This window comes from Tasmannia lanceolata, unplaced genomic scaffold (genome assembly GCF_043159265.1).
Source record: "Tasmannia lanceolata isolate RefF3 unplaced genomic scaffold, GAP_Taslan_0.1 ptg000003l, whole genome shotgun sequence".
Lineage (NCBI taxonomy): Eukaryota > Viridiplantae > Streptophyta > Magnoliopsida > Canellales > Winteraceae > Tasmannia > Tasmannia lanceolata.
In genome coordinates, this window is record NW_027518680.1 from 31931842 (window position 1) to 31945710 (window position 13869).

At 47.6% G+C, this 13869-nt stretch overlaps 20 non-coding genes across 20 annotated transcripts; all 20 read left to right on the plus strand.

Annotated features, from left to right (window-relative positions):
- The first annotated feature begins 53 nt into the window (after nucleotides 1–53).
- Nucleotides 54–172, plus strand: LOC143873292 (5S ribosomal RNA). Its single transcript, XR_013248008.1, has one exon. It is a non-coding gene; the product is annotated as a 5S ribosomal RNA (ribosomal RNA).
- Nucleotides 173–769: 597 nt separating this feature from the next.
- LOC143872754 (5S ribosomal RNA) lies at nucleotides 770–888 on the plus strand. Its single transcript, XR_013247487.1, has one exon. It is a non-coding gene; the product is annotated as a 5S ribosomal RNA (ribosomal RNA).
- Nucleotides 889–1485: 597 nt separating this feature from the next.
- On the plus strand, nucleotides 1486–1604 carry LOC143872755 (5S ribosomal RNA). Its single transcript, XR_013247488.1, has one exon. It is a non-coding gene; the product is annotated as a 5S ribosomal RNA (ribosomal RNA).
- Nucleotides 1605–2201: 597 nt separating this feature from the next.
- Nucleotides 2202–2320, plus strand: LOC143873907 (5S ribosomal RNA). The gene has a single exon (XR_013248602.1). It is a non-coding gene; the product is annotated as a 5S ribosomal RNA (ribosomal RNA).
- A 597-nt stretch (nucleotides 2321–2917) lies between these two features.
- On the plus strand, nucleotides 2918–3036 carry LOC143874160 (5S ribosomal RNA). Its single transcript, XR_013248849.1, has one exon. It is a non-coding gene; the product is annotated as a 5S ribosomal RNA (ribosomal RNA).
- Nucleotides 3037–3633: 597 nt separating this feature from the next.
- On the plus strand, nucleotides 3634–3752 carry LOC143875245 (5S ribosomal RNA). The gene has a single exon (XR_013249901.1). It is a non-coding gene; the product is annotated as a 5S ribosomal RNA (ribosomal RNA).
- Nucleotides 3753–4349: 597 nt separating this feature from the next.
- LOC143874411 (5S ribosomal RNA) lies at nucleotides 4350–4468 on the plus strand. Its single transcript, XR_013249092.1, has one exon. It is a non-coding gene; the product is annotated as a 5S ribosomal RNA (ribosomal RNA).
- Nucleotides 4469–5065: 597 nt separating this feature from the next.
- Nucleotides 5066–5184, plus strand: LOC143874412 (5S ribosomal RNA). The gene has a single exon (XR_013249093.1). It is a non-coding gene; the product is annotated as a 5S ribosomal RNA (ribosomal RNA).
- A 597-nt stretch (nucleotides 5185–5781) lies between these two features.
- Nucleotides 5782–5900, plus strand: LOC143874320 (5S ribosomal RNA). The gene has a single exon (XR_013249004.1). It is a non-coding gene; the product is annotated as a 5S ribosomal RNA (ribosomal RNA).
- Nucleotides 5901–6497: 597 nt separating this feature from the next.
- On the plus strand, nucleotides 6498–6616 carry LOC143875246 (5S ribosomal RNA). The gene has a single exon (XR_013249903.1). It is a non-coding gene; the product is annotated as a 5S ribosomal RNA (ribosomal RNA).
- A 597-nt stretch (nucleotides 6617–7213) lies between these two features.
- Nucleotides 7214–7332, plus strand: LOC143872756 (5S ribosomal RNA). Its single transcript, XR_013247489.1, has one exon. It is a non-coding gene; the product is annotated as a 5S ribosomal RNA (ribosomal RNA).
- A 597-nt stretch (nucleotides 7333–7929) lies between these two features.
- Nucleotides 7930–8048, plus strand: LOC143875247 (5S ribosomal RNA). Its single transcript, XR_013249904.1, has one exon. It is a non-coding gene; the product is annotated as a 5S ribosomal RNA (ribosomal RNA).
- Nucleotides 8049–8645: 597 nt separating this feature from the next.
- LOC143873293 (5S ribosomal RNA) lies at nucleotides 8646–8764 on the plus strand. The gene has a single exon (XR_013248009.1). It is a non-coding gene; the product is annotated as a 5S ribosomal RNA (ribosomal RNA).
- A 597-nt stretch (nucleotides 8765–9361) lies between these two features.
- LOC143874601 (5S ribosomal RNA) lies at nucleotides 9362–9480 on the plus strand. Its single transcript, XR_013249276.1, has one exon. It is a non-coding gene; the product is annotated as a 5S ribosomal RNA (ribosomal RNA).
- A 597-nt stretch (nucleotides 9481–10077) lies between these two features.
- On the plus strand, nucleotides 10078–10196 carry LOC143875248 (5S ribosomal RNA). The gene has a single exon (XR_013249905.1). It is a non-coding gene; the product is annotated as a 5S ribosomal RNA (ribosomal RNA).
- A 597-nt stretch (nucleotides 10197–10793) lies between these two features.
- LOC143873294 (5S ribosomal RNA) lies at nucleotides 10794–10912 on the plus strand. The gene has a single exon (XR_013248010.1). It is a non-coding gene; the product is annotated as a 5S ribosomal RNA (ribosomal RNA).
- Nucleotides 10913–11509: 597 nt separating this feature from the next.
- On the plus strand, nucleotides 11510–11628 carry LOC143872757 (5S ribosomal RNA). Its single transcript, XR_013247490.1, has one exon. It is a non-coding gene; the product is annotated as a 5S ribosomal RNA (ribosomal RNA).
- A 597-nt stretch (nucleotides 11629–12225) lies between these two features.
- LOC143872758 (5S ribosomal RNA) lies at nucleotides 12226–12344 on the plus strand. The gene has a single exon (XR_013247491.1). It is a non-coding gene; the product is annotated as a 5S ribosomal RNA (ribosomal RNA).
- A 597-nt stretch (nucleotides 12345–12941) lies between these two features.
- LOC143873908 (5S ribosomal RNA) lies at nucleotides 12942–13060 on the plus strand. Its single transcript, XR_013248603.1, has one exon. It is a non-coding gene; the product is annotated as a 5S ribosomal RNA (ribosomal RNA).
- Nucleotides 13061–13657: 597 nt separating this feature from the next.
- Nucleotides 13658–13776, plus strand: LOC143874483 (5S ribosomal RNA). Its single transcript, XR_013249162.1, has one exon. It is a non-coding gene; the product is annotated as a 5S ribosomal RNA (ribosomal RNA).
- The last annotated feature ends 93 nt before the right edge of the window (nucleotides 13777–13869 follow it).

A 13869-nucleotide genomic window follows, 5' to 3' on the forward strand; every position in this document is an offset into this window, starting at 1 on the left:
TACGACAATGCGAGTGGAAACTCTTTATTACTTTGACAATGGAGAGGCATGCTGGGTGCGATCATACCAGCACAAATGCACTGGATCCCATCAGAACTCCGAAGTTAAGCGTGCTTGGGCGAGAGTAGTACTAGGATGGGTGACCTACTGGGAAGTCCTCGTGTTGCACCCCTGTCACTTTTTTCGGCTATCTACCACTTTTTTCGAAAAATCTTTCGGTTCTGAAATATCGATGCGAACTGAAACGCACGTTTAGTGCGTCGCCTCCTAGGTTTCGGTTCGGATCTTTTTATTTTCTTCCGGATGGTGAATTCGAAGACGTCCGGTCTTTATTATGGCGGGGTGATAGTGTCGTTTGATTCGATAAACGGAATTCGTTCTGACATTTCATTTGCGGTCAAATTATAGCGGGGGTTTGTTTAGATTCAGTGACGTACAGGCTATAGCGGATGAGTGTACTAGTGGATGCGAGTCATGAATCCGGTCGGAAGGTGTTTACTGGCCGTGAGCTACCCTTGGTGCACAAATATCGTTCCGACGATAACTTTTGATCCGCCCGTCAGATCGTGGCGATTCTTATATTGATTCGGGGGTAATCAGGAAGATTCATCGCGCAATGACAGCTCTGGCGGTCATCCGGCTTCCCGACATGCTCGGATCGTCCATCCGGTGTCATCTAGCAGGATTTTTTCGCACTTTCATTTAAACGGACTTCGTACGACAATGCGAGTGGAAACTCTTTATTACTTTGACAATGGAGAGGCATGCTGGGTGCGATCATACCAGCACAAATGCACTGGATCCCATCAGAACTCCGAAGTTAAGCGTGCTTGGGCGAGAGTAGTACTAGGATGGGTGACCTCCTGGGAAGTCCTCGTGTTGCACCCCTGTCACTTTTTTCGGCTATCTACCACTTTTTTCGAACAATCTTTCGGTTCTGGAACATCGATGCGAACTGAAACGCACGTTTAGTGCGACGCCTCCTACGTTTCGGTTGGGATCTTTTTATTTTCTGCCGGATAGTGAATTCAAATACGTCCGGTCTTTATTATGGCGGGGTGATAGTGTCGTTTGATTCGATAAACGGAATTCGTTCTGACATTTCATTTGCGGTCAAATTATAGCGGGGGTTTGTTTAGATTCAGTGACGTACAAGCTATAGCGGATGAGTGTACTAGTGGATGAAAGTCATGAATCCGGTCGGAAGGTGTTTACTGGCCGTGAGCTACCCTTGGTGCACAAATATCGTTCCGACGATAACTTTTGATCCGCCCGTCAGATCGTGGCGATTCTTATATTGATTCGGGGGTACTCGGGAAGATTAATCGCGCGATGACAGCCATGGCGGTCATCCGGCTTTCCGACATGCTCGGATCGTCCATCCGGTGTCATCTAGCAGGATTTTTTCGCACTTTCATTTAAACGGACTTCGTACGACAATGCGAGTGGAAACTCTTTATTACTTTGACAATGGAGAGGCATGCTGGGTGCGATCATACCAGCACAAATGCACTGGATCCCATCAGAACTCCGAAGTTAAGCGTGCTTGGGCGAGAGTAGTACTAGGATGGGTGACCTCCTGGGAAGTCCTCGTGTTGCACCCCTGTCACTTTTTTCGGCTATCTACCACTTTTTTCGAACAATCTTTCGGTTCTGGAACATCGATGCGAACTGAAACGCACGTTTAGTGCGTCGCCTCCTACGTTTCGGTTCGGATCTTTTTATTTTCTTTCGGATGGTGAATTCAAATACGTTCGGTCTTTATTATGGCGGGGTGATAGTGTCGTTTGATTCGATAAACGGAATTCGTTCTGACATTTCATTTGCGGTCAAATTATAGCGGGCGTTTGTTTAGATTCAGTGACGTACAGGCTATAGCGGATGAGTGTACTAGTGGATGCGAGTCATGAATCCGGTCGGAAGGTGTTTACTGGCCGTGAGCTACCCTTGGTGCACAAATATCGTTCCGACGATAACTTTTGATCCGCCCGTCAGATCGTGGCGATTCTTATATTGATTCGGGGGTACTCGGGAAGATTCATCGCGCGATGATAGCCCTGGCGGTTATCCGGCTTCCCGACATGCTCGGATCGTCCATCCGGTGTCATCTAGCAGGATTTTTTCGCACTTTCATTTAAACGGACTTCGTACGACAATGCGAGTGGAAACTCTTTATTACTTTGACAATGGAGAGGCATGCTGGGTGCGATCATACCAGCACAAATGCACTGGATCCCATCAGAAATCCGAAGTTAAGCGTGCTTGGGCGAGAGTAGTACTAGGATGGGTGACCTCCTGGGAAGTCCTCGTGTTGCACCCCTGTCACTTTTTTCGGCTATCTACCACTTTTTTCGAACAATCTTTCGGTTCTGGAATATCGATGCGAACTGAAACGCACGTTTAGTGCGTCGCCTCCTTGGTTTCGGTTCGTATCTTTTTATTTTCTTCCGGATGGTGAATTCGAAGACGTCCGGTCTTTATTATGGCGGGGTGATAGTGTCGTTTGATTCGATAAACGGAATTCGTTCTGACATTTCATTTGCGGTCAAATTATAGCGGGGGTTTGTTTAGATTCAGTGACGTACAGGCTATAGCGGATGAGTGTACTAGTGGATGCGAGTCATGAATCCGGTCGGAAGGTGTTTACTGGCCGTGAGCTACCCTTGGTGCACAAATATCGTTCCGACGATAACTTTTGATTCGCCCGTCAGATCGTGGCGATTCTTATATTGATTCGGGGGTAATCGGGAAGATTCATCGCGCGATGACAGCCTTGGCGGTCATCCGGCTTCCCGACATGCTCGGATCGTCCATCCGATGTCATCTAGCAGGATTTTTTCGCACTTTCATTTAAACGGACTTCGTACGACAAAGCGAGTGGAAACTCTTTATTACTTTGACAATGGAGAGGCATGCTGGGTCCGATCATACCAGCACAAATGCACTGGATCCCATCAGAACTCCGAAGTTAAGCGTGCTTGGGCGAGAGTAGTACTAGGATGGGTGACCTCCTGGGAAGTCCTCGTGTTGCACCCCTGTCACTTTTTTCGGCTATCTACCACTTTTTTCGAACAATCTTTCGGTTCTGGAACATCGATGCGAACTGAAACGCACGTTTATTGCGACGCCTCCTACGTTTCGGTTCGGATCTTTTTATTTTCTTCCGGATGGTGAATTCAAATACCTCCGGTCTTTATTACGGCGGGGTGATAGTGTCGTTTGATTCGATAAACGGAATTCGTTCTGACATTTCATTTGCGGTCAAATTATAGCGGGGGTTTGTTTAGATTCAGTGACGTACAGGCTATAGCGGATGAGTGTACTAGTGGATGCGAGTCATGAATCCGGTCGGAAGGTGTTTACTGGCCGTGAGCTACCCTTGGTGCACAAATATCGTTCCGACGATAACTTTTGATCCGCCCGTCAGATCGTGGCGATTCTTATATTGATTCGGGGGTAATCGGGAAGATTCATCGCGCGATGACAGCCCTGGCGGTCATCCGGCTTCCCGACATGCTCGGATCGTCCATCCGATGGCATCTAGCAGGATTTTTTCGCACTTTCATTTAAACGGACTTCGTACGACAATGCGAGTCGAAACTCTTTATTACTTTGACAATGGGGAGGCATGCTGGGTGAGATCATACCACCAAAAATGCATTGGATCCCATCAGAACTCCGAAGTTAAGCGTGCTTGGGCGAGAGTAGTACTAGGATGGGTGACCTCCTGGGAAGTCCTCGTGTTGCACCCCTGTCACTTTTTTCGGCTATCTACCACTTTTTTCGAACAATCTTTCGGTTGTGGAATATTGAAGCGAACTGAAACGCACGTTTAGTGCGTCGCCTCCTAGGTTTTGGTTCGGATCTTTTTATTTTCTTCCGGATGGTGAATTCGAAGACGTCCGGTCTTTATTATGGCGAGGTGATAGTGTCGTTTGATTCGATAAACGGAATTCGTTCTGACATTTCATTTGCGGTCAAATTATAGCGGGGGTTTGTTTAGATTCAGTGGCGTACAGGCTATAGCGGATGAGTGTACTAGTGGATGCGAGTCATGAATCCGGTCGGAAGGTGTTTACTGGCCGTGAGCTACCCTTGGTGCACAAATATCGTTCCGACGATAACTTTTGATCCGCCCGTCAGATCGTGGCGATTCTTATATTGATTCGGGGGTAATCGGGAAGATTCATCGCGCGATGACAGCCCTGGCGGTCATCCGGCCTCCCGACATGCTCGGATCGTCCATCCGATGTTATCTAGCAGGATTTTTTCGCACTTTCATTTAAACGGACTTCATACGACAATGCGAGTGGAAACTCTTTATTACTTTGACAATGGAGAGGCATGCTGGGTGCGATCATACCAGCACAAATGCACTGGATCCCATCAGAACTCCGAAGTTAAGCGTGCTTGGGCGAGAGTAGTACTAGGATGGGTGACCTCCTGGCAAGTCCTCGTGTTGCACCCCTGTCACTTTTTTCGGCTATCTACCACTTTTTTCGAAAAATCTTTCGGTTCTGGAACATCGATGCGAACTGAAACGCACGTTTAGTGCGACGCCTCCTACGTTTCGGTTGGGATCGTTTTATTTTCTGCCGGATAGTGAATTGAAATACGTCCGGTCTTTATTATGGCGGGGTGATAGTGTCGTTTGATTCGATAAACGGAATTCGTTCTGACATTTCATTTGCGGTCAAATTATAGCGGGGGTTTGTTTAGATTCAGTGACGTACAAGCTATAGCGGATGAGTTTACTAGTGGATGAAAGTCATGAATCCGGTCGGAAGGTGTTTACTGGCCGTGAGCTACCCTTGGTGCACAAATATCGTTCCGACGATAACTTTTGATCCGCCCGTCAGATCGTGGCGATTCTTATATTGATTCGGGGGTACTCGGGAAGATTAATCGCGCGATGACAGCCATGGCGGTCATCCGGCTTTCCGACATGCTCGGATCGTCCATCCGGTGTCATCTAGCAGGATTTTTTCGCACTTTCATTTAAACGGACTTCGTACGACAATGCGAGTGGAAACTCTTTATTACTTTGACAATGGAGAGGCATGCTGGGTGCGATCATACCAGCACAAATGCACTGGATCCCATCAGAACTCCGAAGTTAAGCGTGCTTGGGCGAGAGTAGTACTAGGATGGGTGACCTCCTGGCAAGTCCTCGTGTTGCACCCCTGTCACTTTTTTCGGCTATCTACCACTTTTTTCGAACAATCTTTCGGTTCTGGAACATCGATGCGAACTGAAACGCACGTTTAGTGCGACGCCTCCTACGTTTCGGTTGGGATCTTTTTATTTTCTGCCGGATAGTGAATTCAAATACGTCCGGTCTTTATTATGGCGGGGTGATAGTGTCGTTTGATTCGATAAACGGAATTCGTTCTGACATTTCATTTGCGGTCAAATTATAGCGGGGGTTTGTTTAGATTCAGTGACGTACAAGCTATAGCGGATGAGTGTACTAGTGGATGAAAGTCATGAATCCGGTCGGAAGGTGTTTACTGGCCGTGAGCTACCCTTGGTGCACAAATATCGTTCCGACGATAACTTTTGATCCGCCCGTCAGATCGTGGCGATTCTTATATTGATTCGGGGGTACTCGGGAAGATTAATCGCGCGATGACAGCCATGGCGGTCATCCGGCTTTCCGACATGCTCGGATCGTCCATCCGGTGTCATCTAGCAGGATTTTTTCGCACTTTCATTTAAACGGACTTCGTACGACAATGCGAGTGGAAACTCTTTATTACTTTGACAATAGAGAGGCATGCTGGGTGCGATCATACCAGCACAAATGCACTGGATCCCATCAGAACTCCGAAGTTAAGCGTGCTTGGGCGAGAGTAGTACTAGGATGGGTGAGCTCCTGGGAAGTCCTCGTGTTGCACCCCTGTCACTTTTTTCGGCTATCTACCACTTTTTTCGAACAATCTTTCGGTTCTGGAACATCGATGCGAACTGAAACGCACGTTTAGTGCGTCGCCTCCTACGTTTCGGTTCGGATCTTTTTATTTTCTTTCGGATGGTGAATTCAAATACGTTCGGTCTTTATTATGGCGGGGTGATAGTGTCGTTTGATTCGATAAACGGAATTCGTTCTGACATTTCATTTGCGGTCAAATTATAGCGGGGGTTTGTTTAGATTCAGTGACGTACAGGCTATAGCGGATGAGTGTACTAGTGGATGCGAGTCATGAATCCGGTCGGAAGGTGTTTACTAGCCGTGAGCTACCCTTGGTGCACAAATATCGTTCCGACGATAACTTTTGATCCGCCCGTCAGATCGTGGCGATTCTTATATTGATTCGGGGGTACTCGGGAAGATTAATCGCGCGATGACAGCCATGGCGGTCATCCGGCTTCCCGACATGCTCGGATCGTCCATCCGATGGCATCTAGCAGGATTTTTTCGCACTTTCATTTAAACGGACTTCGTACGACAATGCGAGTCGAAACTCTTTATTACTTTGACAATGGAGAGGCATGCTGGGTGAGATCATACCACCAAAAATGCATTGGATCCCATCAGAACTCCGAAGTTAAGCGTGCTTGGGCGAGAGTAGTACTAGGATGGGTGACCTCCTGGGAAGTCCTCGTGTTGCACCCCTGTCAGTTTTTTCGGCTATCTACCACTTTTTTCGAACAATCTTTCGGTTGTGGAATATTGAAGCGAACTGAAACGCACGTTTAGTGCGTCGCCTCCTAGGTTTTGGTTCGGATCTTTTTATTTTCTTCCGGATGGTGAATTCGAAGACGTCCGGTCTTTATTATGGCGGGGTGATAGTGTCGTTTGATTCGATAAACGGAATTCGTTCTGACATTTCATTTGCGGTCAAATTATAGCGGGGGTTTGTTTAGATTCAGTGACGTACAGGCTATAGCGGATGAGTGTACTAGTGGATGCGAGTCATGAATCCGGTCGGAAGGTGTTTACTGGCCGTGAGCTACCCTTGGTGCACAAATATCGTTCCGACGATAACTTTTGATCCGCCCGTCAGATCGTGGCGATTCTTATATTGATTCGGGGGTAATCAGGAAGACTCATTGCGCAATGACAGCTCTGGCGGTCATCCGGCTTCCCGACATGCTCGGATCGTCCATCCGGTGTCATCTAGCAGGATTTTTTCGCACTTTCATTTAAACGGACTTCGTACGACAATGCGAGTGGAAACTCTTTATTACTTTGACAATGGAGAGGCATGCTGGGTGCGATCATACCAGCACAAATGCACTGGATCCCATCAGAACTCCGAAGTTAAGCGTGCTTGGGCGAGAGTAGTACTAGGATGGGTGACCTCCTGGGAAGTCCTCGTGTTGCACCCCTGTCACTTTTTTCGGCTATCTACCACTTTTTTCGAACAATCTTTCGGTTCTGGAACATCGATGCGAACTGAAACGCACGTTTATTGCGACGCCTCCTACGTTTCGGTTCGGATCTTTTTATTTTCTTCCGGATGGTGAATTCAAATACCTCCGGTCTTTATTACGGCGGGGTGATAGTGTCGTTTGATTCGATAAACGGAATTCGTTCTGACATTTCATTTGCGGTCAAATTATAGCGGGGGTTTGTTTAGATTCAGTGACGTACAGGCTATAGCGGATGAGTGTACTAGTGGATGCGAGTCATGAATCCGGTCGGAAGGTGTTTACTGGCCGTGAGCTACCCTTGGTGCACAAATATCGTTCCGACGATAACTTTTGATCCGCCCGTCAGATCGTGGCGATTCTTATATTGATTCGGGGGTAATCGGGAAGATTCATCGCGCGATGACAGCCCTGGCGGTCATCCGGCTTCCCGACATGCTCGGATCGTCCATCCGATGGCATCTAGCAGGATTTTTTCGCACTTTCATTTAAACGGACTTCGTACGACAATGCGAGTCGAAACTCTTTATTACTTTGACAATGGAGAGGCATGCTGGGTGAGATCATACCACCAAAAATGCATTGGATCCCATCAGAACTCCGAAGTTAAGCGTGCTTGGGCGAGAGTAGTACTAGGATGGGTGACCTCCTGGGAAGTCCTCGTGTTGCACCCCTGTCAGTTTTTTCGGCTATCTACCACTTTTTTCGAACAATCTTTCGGTTGTGGAATATTGAAGCGAACTGAAACGCACGTTTAGTGCGTCGCCTCCTAGGTTTTGGTTCGGATCTTTTTATTTTCTTCCGGATGGTGAATTCGAAGACGTCCGGTCTTTATTATGGCGAGGTGATAGTGTCGTTTGATTCGATAAACGGAATTCGTTCTGACATTTCATTTGCGGTCAAATTATAGCGGGGGTTTGTTTAGATTCAGTGGCGTACAGGCTATAGCGGATGAGTGTACTAGTGGATGCGAGTCATGAATCCGGTCGGAAGGTGTTTACTGGCCGTGAGCTACCCTTGGTGCACAAATATCGTTCCGACGATAACTTTTGATCCGCCCGTCAGATCGTGGCGATTCTTATATTGATTCGGGGGTAATCAGGAAGATTCATAGCGCAATGACAGCTCTGGCGGTCATCCGGCTTCCCGACATGCTCGGATCGTCCATCCGGTGTCATCTAGCAGGATTTTTTCGCACTTTCATTTAAACGGACTTCGTACGACAATGCGAGTGGAAACTCTTTATTACTTTGACAATGGAGAGGCATGCTGGGTGCGATCATACCAGCACAAATGCACTGGATCCCATCAGAACTCCGAAGTTAAGCGTGCTTGGGCGAGAGTAGTACTAGGATGGGTGACCTACTGGGAAGTCCTCGTGTTGCACCCCTGTCACTTTTTTCGGCTATCTACCACTTTTTTCGAAAAATCTTTCGGTTCTGAAATATCGATGCGAACTGAAACGCACGTTTAGTGCGTCGCCTCCTAGGTTTCGGTTCGGATCTTTTTATTTTCTTCCGGATGGTGAATTCGAAGACGTCCGGTCTTTATTATGGCGGGGTGATAGTGTCGTTTGATTCGATAAACGGAATTCGTTCTGACATTTCATTTGCGGTCAAATTATAGCGGGGGTTTGTTTAGATTCAGTGACGTACAGGCTATAGCGGATGAGTGTACTAGTGGATGCGAGTCATGAATCCGGTCGGAAGGTGTTTACTGGCCGTGAGCTACCCTTGGTGCACAAATATCGTTCCGACGATAACTTTTGATCCGCCCGTCAGATCGTGGCGATTCTTATATTGATTCGGGGGTAATCAGGAAGATTCATCGCGCAATGACAGCTCTGGCGGTCATCCGGCTTCCCGACATGCTCGGATCGTCCATCCGGTGTCATCTAGCAGGATTTTTTCGCACTTTCATTTAAACGGACTTCGTACGACAATGCGAGTGGAAACTCTTTATTACTTTGACAATGGAGAGGCATGCTGGGTGCGATCATACCAGCACAAATGCACTGGATCCCATCATAACTCCGAAGTTAAGCGTGCTTGGGCGAGAGTAGTACTAGGATGGGTGACCTCCTGGGAAGTCCTCGTGTTGCACCCCTGTCACTTTTTTCGGCTATCTACCACTTTTTTCGAACAATCTTTCGGTTCTGGAACATCGATGCGAACTGAAACGCACGTTTAGTGCGACGCCTCCTACGTTTCGGTTGGGATCTTTTTATTTTCTGCCGGATAGTGAATTCAAATACGTCCGGTCTTTATTATGGCGGGGTGATAGTGTCGTTTGATTCGATAAACGGAATTCGTTCTGACATTTCATTTGCGGTCAAATTATAGCGGGGGTTTGTTTAGATTCAGTGGCGTACAAGCTATAGCGGATGAGTGTACTAGTGGATGAAAGTCATGAATCCGGTCGGAAGGTGTTTACTGGCCGTGAGCTACCCTTGGTGCACAAATATCGTTCCGACGATAACTTTTGATCCGCCCGTCAGATCGTGGCGATTCTTATATTGATTCGGGGGTAATCGGGAAGATTCATCGCGCGATGACAGCCCTGGCGGTCATCCGGCTTCCCGACATGCTCGGATCGTCCATCCGATGGCATCTAGCAGGATTTTTTCGCACTTTCATTTAAACGGACTTCGTACGACAATGCGAGTCGAAACTCTTTATTACTTTGACAATGGAGAGGCATGCTGGGTGAGATCATACCACCAAAAATGCATTGGATCCCATCAGAACTCCGAAGTTAAGCGTGCTTGGGCGAGAGTAGTACTAGGATGGGTGACCTCCTGGGAAGTCCTCGTGTTGCACCCCTGTCACTTTTTTCGGCTATCTACCACTTTTTTCGAACAATCTTTCGGTTGTGGAATATTGAAGCGAACTGAAACGCACGTTTAGTGCGTCGCCTCCTAGGTTTTGGTTCGGATCTTTTTATTTTCTTCCGGATGGTGAATTCGAAGACGTCCGGTCTTTATTATGGCGAGGTGATAGTGTCGTTTGATTCGATAAACGGAATTCGTTCTGACATTTCATTTGCGGTCAAATTATAGCGGGGGTTTGTTTAGATTCAGTGGCGTACAGGCTATAGCGGATGAGTGTACTAGTGGATGCGAGTCATGAATCCGGTCGGAAGGTGTTTACTGGCCGTGAGCTACCCTTGGTGCACAAATATCGTTCCGACGATAACTTTTGATCCGCCCGTCAGATCGTGGCGATTCTTATATTGATTCGGGGGTAATCAGGAAGATCCATCGCGCAATGACAGCTCTGGCGGTCATCCGGCTTCCCGACATGCTCGGATCGTCCATCCGGTGTCATCTAGCAGGATTTTTTCGCACTTTCATTTAAACGGACTTCGTACGACAATGCGAGTGGAAACTCTTTATTACTTTGACAATGGAGAGGCATGCTGGGTGCGATCATACCAGCACAAATGCACTGGATCCCATCAGAACTCCGAAGTTAAGCGTGCTTGGGCGAGAGTAGTACTAGGATGGGTGACCTACTGGGAAGTCCTCGTGTTGCACCCCTGTCACTTTTTTCGGCTATCTACCACTTTTTTCGAAAAATCTTTCGGTTCTGAAATATCGATGCGAACTGAAACGCACGTTTAGTGCGTCGCCTCCTAGGTTTCGGTTCGGATCTTTTTATTTTCTTCCGGATGGTGAATTCGAAGACGTCCGGTCTTTATTATGGCGGGGTGATAGTGTCGTTTGATTCGATAAACGGAATTCGTTCTGACATTTCATTTGCGGTCAAATTATAGCGGGGGTTTGTTTAGATTCAGTGACGTACAGGCTATAGCGGATGAGTGTACTAGTGGATGCGAGTCATGAATCCGGTCGGAAGGTGTTTACTGGCCGTGAGCTACCCTTGGTGCACAAATATCGTTCCGACGATAACTTTTGATCCGCCCGTCAGATCGTGGCGATTCTTATATTGATTCGGGGGTAATCAGGAAGATTCATCGCGCAATGACAGCTCTGGCGGTCATCCGGCTTCCCGACATGCTCGGATCGTCCATCCGGTGTCATCTAGCAGGATTTTTTCGCACTTTCATTTAAACGGACTTCGTACGACAATGCGAGTGGAAACTCTTTATTACTTTGACAATGGAGAGGCATGCTGGGTGCGATCATACCAGCACAAATGCACTGGATCCCATCAGAACTCCGAAGTTAAGCGTGCTTGGGCGAGAGTAGTACTAGGATGGGTGACCTCCTGGGAAGTCCTCGTGTTGCACCCCTGTCACTTTTTTCGGCTATCTACCACTTTTTTCGAACAATCTTTCGGTTCTGGAACATCGATGCGAACTGAAACGCACGTTTAGTGCGACGCCTCCTACGTTTCGGTTGGGATCTTTTTATTTTCTGCCGGATAGTGAATTCAAATACGTCCGGTCTTTATTATGGCGGGGTGATAGTGTCGTTTGATTCGATAAACGGAATTCGTTCTGACATTTCATTTGCGGTCAAATTATAGCGGGGGTTTGTTTAGATTCAGTGACGTACAAGCTATAGCGGATGAGTTTACTAGTGGATGAAAGTCATGAATCCGGTCGGAAGGTGTTTACTGGCCGTGAGCTACCCTTGGTGCACAAATATCGTTCCGACGATAACTTTTGATCCGCCCGTCAGATCGTGGCGATTCTTATATTGATTCGGGGGTACTCGGGAAGATTAATCGCGCGATGACAGCCATGGCGGTCATCCGGCTTTCCGACATGCTCGGATCGTCCATCCGGTGTCATCTAGCAGGATTTTTTCGCACTTTCATTTAAACGGACTTCGTACGACAATGCGAGTGGAAACTCTTTATTACTTTGACAATGGAGAGGCATGCTGGGTGCGATCATACCAGCACAAATGCACTGGATCCCATCAGAACTCCGAAGTTAAGCGTGCTTGGGCGAGAGTAGTACTAGGATGGGTGACCTCCTGGGAAGTCCTCGTGTTGCACCCCTGTCACTTTTTTCGGCTATCTACCACTTTTTTCGAACAATCTTTCGGTTCTGGAACATCGATGCGAACTGAAACGCACGTTTAGTGCGTCGCCTCCTACGTTTCGGTTCGGATCTTTTTATTTTCTTTCGGATGGTGAATTCAAATACGTTCGGTCTTTATTATGGCGGGGTGATAGTGTCGTTTGATTCGATAAACGGAATTCGTTCTGACATTTCATTTGCGGTCAAATTATAGCGGGCGTTTGTTTAGATTCAGTGACGTACAGGCTATAGCGGATGAGTGTACTAGTGGATGCGAGTCATGAATCCGGTCGGAAGGTGTTTACTGGCCGTGAGCTACCCTTGGTGCACAAATATCGTTCCGACGATAACTTTTGATCCGCCCGTCAGATCGTAGCGATTCTTATATTGATTCGGGGGTACTCGGGAAGATTCATCGCGCGATGACAGCCCTGGCGGTTATCCGGCTTCCCGACATGCTCGGATCGTCCATCCGGTGTCATCTAGCAGGATTTTTTCGCACTTTCATTTAAACGGACTTCGTACGACAATGTGAGTGGAAACTCTTTATTACTTTGACAATGGAGAGGCATGCTGGGTGCGATCATACCAGCACAAATGCACTGGATCCCATCAGAAATCCGAAGTTAAGCGTGCTTGGGCGAGAGTAGTACTAGGATGGGTGACCTCCTGGGAAGTCCTCGTGTTGCACCCCTGTCACTTTTTTCGGCTATCTACCACTTTTTTCGAACAATCTTTCGGTTCTGGAATATCGATGCGAACTGAAACGCACGTTTAGTGCGTCGCCTCCTTGGTTTCGGTTCGTATCTTTTTATTTTCTTCCGGATGGTGAATTCGAAGACGTCCGGTCTTTATTATGGCGGGGTGATAGTGTCGTTTGATTCGATAAACGGAATTCGTTCTGACATTTCATTTGCGGTCAAATTATAGCGGGGGTTTGTTTAGATTCAGTGACGTACAGGCTATAGCGGATGAGTGTACTAGTGGATGCGAGTCATGAATCCGGTCGGAAGGTGTTTACTGGCCGTGAGCTACCCTTGGTGCACAAATATCGTTCCGACGATAACTTTTGATCCGCCCGTCAGATCGTGGCGATTCTTATATTGATTCGGGGGTAATCGGGAAGATTCATCGCGCGATGACAGCCTTGGCGGTCATCCGGCTTCCCGACATGCTCGGATCGTCCATCCGATGTCATCTAGCAGGATTTTTTCGCACTTTCATTTAAACGGACTTCGTACGACAAAGCGAGTGGAAACTCTTTATTACTTTGACAATGGAGAGGCATGCTGGGTCCGATCATACCAGCACAAATGCACTGGATCCCATCAGAACTCCGAAGTTAAGCGTGCTCGGGCGAGAGTAGTACTAGGATGGGTGACCTCCTGGGAAGTCCTCGTGTTGCACCCCTGTCACTTTTTTCGGCTATCTACCACTTTTTTCGAACAATCTTTCGGTTCTGGAACATCGATGCGAACTGAAACGCACGTTTATTGCGACGCC